The following is a 4,423-nucleotide window of genomic DNA, read 5'->3' as shown; positions in this document are numbered from 1 at the left end:
GTTCAACATCCCTGCTGCTATCTTGACTGCCGCTGATCCACTGCAACAACACAAACACTTGATAATGAAAACAAATGATGCATAACATATACTTGTAAATCATTGTGGACCTTAAGGTTATTTTTTTTATGTAGTATAGGTAGGCGAGTAGTCCAAGATTACCTTAGGAAATTAAGACCCAGCACTGTGTCGTGTGTAGGTGTAGGTGCCCGCGAGGCAAGGCCTATACCCTTGTGGTCACGCTCGGCCATGTGGTGAGGGTTTGTGTGGCGAGTGTGATGATGGTGCTTCACTGTGTGGTGAGTGTGATGATGGTGCTTCTGTATGTGGTGAGTGTGATGATGGTGCTTCTCTTTGATATATCTCATGTCATATGGAGCCTATGTATCACATAGGCTTTTGTATAGACATTATTAACAACTAATTACAAGAATTTATTAACTTTATTAGACAATACTTTTAAAACAGTATAAAAAATGTTCATGTGTTTCTGTGTGAGTCACTTCATGAAACTCTCTAGTTATTTCCTTGCTGGCCATAGAATAATGATGAACCACTGCTGTGTATCACATCATTACCTTGTTCCCTTGGCAAGTTATATTCAAGTGTCAAAAAATTTAAACACGTCATGACAGGATATTTCTACCACACACCACCTTCTCTCCTATTCCCTTCCCCCTGTTCTTGTTTCTCAGCCACCCGTGTGTGTGTGTGTGTGTGTGTGTGTGTGTGTGTGTGTGTGTGTGTGTGTGCGTGCGTGTGTGCGTGTGTGTGTGTGTGTCCGCCAAATAGGGATAATGGGATAATCTTTTTTCATTGTTATGACAATGTAAATTAATTTGCATATGAAAAAAAAATGCTGTTTCATAATAAGACGTCGTTTATAATCATAATGTATTCAAGTTATATATAGCTAAAGCAGGTTACGTTATATTTCGTTACATTTCGTTACATATCATTACGTTACGGACGTTACGTTATGTTACGTTTTGTATGAAGCTATTCATTTATATGTATTATTACAAGTGAAAAATCAGAAATATTATATTGGATTGTCGGCCATTAATTTGGTAAAACTTTTGTATTGACCAATACATGATGCCTTAATGAGCCGTAAGACATTGGTGCTGATAGAACATTCCGTTCTTACTGTAAGGCTGCTTTAATTCTCTGACGCTGTTGTACAGAACCGACTTGGATGTTCCCATGGGTGTAGAGGTGAACCAATAGCCTTCAGGCTGCTGGCACGCCGAACAACATTGATGGTCATTAAAATTTTGATTACATAGGCCGAAAGAGATAATTACGAAATACTACTAGCATGTATTGGCAAGGGCAGCCCAGAACCTTCAGGAACTCCGCCGAGTGGGTCCCATAGGCCACCCTTCTTGGCCAATCTCCTTAGGTGCTGAGGCAGCTGAGGGTCTTCAGGACTCCGCCGAGAGGGCCAGAACAGCCGCCCTCACGCCCCCAAGGAGTGATGCTAGCGAAGGTCCCGCTGGACCCCCATGTAAGGTTGAGACTTTTCCTGTATTTCTCTCTAAGACTGAGAGAGGCAACACTGACTAGTGACGCTAAGAGTATCTACTGTCATATCTTGATATATTTATTACTTATTCTAACGTAGCTTCCACAACACATCGAGACTTTGGTGTTTGTTTCTGCGAGTGAAGGAGATATAGTGAGTCAACCTGAGACGTTAGCCAGCTGGTGCACGAGTTTGGACTTACGACCACAAGTAACCACAACTTATATGAAGTATACAGGTATACAGTCCTCAGTAACTTTTGCCAAATTCTTCACTTTGTGGTATAAACAATACAGTATTAACATTATTTACCACTGCTTAGAGGTGTGATGTTTGAGGTTTCATAGTTTAATATTTATAGACAGGCAGCCTAATGAGGTGATGACCTTCACAGCCAGCAGGAGTTGTACTGACAGCCCAACGATGTGTTCAGTGTATCAGAGAACTGTGTATGTTAACTAAAGCATGAGACTTGGCCTGCTGCTGTACTATGACAACATTATGTCGTGTGGGACATCACCAGAGTACTCCTGTGTTGGCCTAAGCAGACATATTCTAAAACTGCTGCTATATCTTTTTAGCACCGGCCAGTGGACATGTTTGTTGTCCATTAGACATAACATATAACTGATTTACTTCACGTTTGTGGAAGCAGTAAAATAACATTATATTCAAAGTAAAGGGGAGGTATGACCTGAACGACTGGTGACGAGTATTCAAGGGTCTATGATGCTCTGTGTGTTCGTGCGTGCGTTGACACTGTGAGCTGCCGACCAGTAAGGACCCCTGGTCTCACCTACCGCTCGACCTGAGTGGGTCAGTAATTATGGTTTCTGACTGTACCTCATATTTGTAGACTTGACAAGATACGATGTTAAGTAGTAAAGTGGGCAATGAAAAAGCTAGTAGTAAAGGTTGTGGCATATGAAGGCTCAAGAACCTCTGTGTGAGTAAATGATAGGAAATTTGACGTATCAGTAGTATAAGTTCATCAGTATTTATCATGGTACTGGAGGCCTACCCTAGTAGTTGTTGGATGCTGATGAAGTAGTTCTGATAACAGATAGTATTAAAGAAGCAGGGGAGAAATTTAAGAAATGGAAGGATGGAATAGAGGCAAAGGGCATGAGAGTGAATGTGGAGAAAACAAAATTATTGTGCTATCTGGAAAAAAAAAGGAATGGCGCCAACCCAGTAATTTGCACCACTTTTGGAAGGTGGGTAGACAGGAGGGCAGTGGAGTAGATGGCAGACTGCGTGATGTTGATGACTTTATGTGTTCTGTACGTGCAGGTAACTCTATATGGCAGTGAATTATGGGGAATTAAAGTGGATGACCTGAACGAGCTGAAATGAGAATTATGATATAGATAATTAGATATGTTATGTAACATTAAAAGTCAGGTGGCTCTGTTCAGAGCGAAGAGGGCGACTGGGTATTGAGAGTACGGTATTGGTGAAGTTTTGTGTAGAGGCAGGTTGAGATGGTTGAGGTATATAGAGAGAATGGATGAGACCAATTGGGTCAAGAGATGCATAAGACAATGTGGAGGGGGGAGAGCCAGAGGTAGGTACAAAATTATATTGGGAGAGGTTATAAGAAATGACATAAGCGTTCGGAACCTGACAAGAGAAACTACAACAGACCGTGCAACATAGAGCCCTGCCATCGGGTAACTGCGGCTAACCCACACAATCATGGAAATGGCTGTAAAGTGATGATGATGAGACAAAAATCATACGGCACTTGGGTTTATTATTATTATAAAATTATTATTATTTTAATGACATCAATACTATTTCTTCTTTGTATTGTAAATAGGAGAAATTTGTATTACGACCAATAAAAGCCTCTACCAAAAACAAGTATCGACCTAGTTATTGGATGCCATGTTACTTGAAAGCCCCCAACTCATGCGAGCCTGCTCCGAATTCCAAAAACATAATACATGTTTAATAAGAGCATTGGTTCAATACTGACCCTCACCTCCACACATTTGACCAAATGTCATGAAACTGGTCAGGTCACAAGAACAATACTCTTGGATAATGTGTCCTAGAGTTAACAATTAAATAATTAGTACGTATATATTTAGCTCAGGGTAGTGAAAAAATATAGGACTTAAGTTTTTCTGTGATAAATGTAAAAACGGAATATATTTATCGTGAAGTGGGTCATTTTCGATATTATTAATTAATAAATGAGTGGACTGTGTAATATCTTGTGGAAGTATTAGTTTAAGAAAGTGAGCAAGATTTACCTGTCCGTCAGCAGGTGCTTAGAGAGGTTGAAAATTTCTTCCAACAGTGACGACGTAGGCTCGCTGGACGGCACCAGGGGAAAAATTTTTATAGGAATTAAATTGAAACATAAACATACTGGTACAATTTACCTCTGTTCATAATACAGTATATTAAATAAGATAATAGTATGATGGATTTGATAAACATTTATCTTATTGTTACTATATCAAACATGAAATAAAATGATATACATGCAAATACAATTTTGATACAATTAAAAGCTAGAACGATGATTCACCATCGAAAAATGCTATAAATGCATATCACATTTAACTCGTTTAGAGATTATATATATATATATATATATATATATATATATATATATATATATATATATATATATATATATATATATATCATTTATACTCCGAAGATCTTAAATTCCAACCCCTACTGTCATGCGTTCATAACTCCGAAACTATGGGGTATTGACACTATGGTCGTGAAGTAATTTATCCGTATGTCCAGTGTGTTTCAGGAAGACACCTTCCGAATTATGAAAAGTATTCTGAAACACCCTGTGTATAAATACAAGAAGGTATACTGACCTATTTGTGTCGTCACTCTCGATCGTTGGCGGTCCTGTGACGT

This window comes from Homarus americanus, unplaced genomic scaffold (assembly GCF_018991925.1).
Source record: "Homarus americanus isolate GMGI-L3 unplaced genomic scaffold, GMGI_Hamer_2.0 scaffold26351, whole genome shotgun sequence".
NCBI lineage: Eukaryota > Metazoa > Arthropoda > Malacostraca > Decapoda > Nephropidae > Homarus > Homarus americanus.
This window is presented reverse-complemented; position numbering follows the sequence as displayed.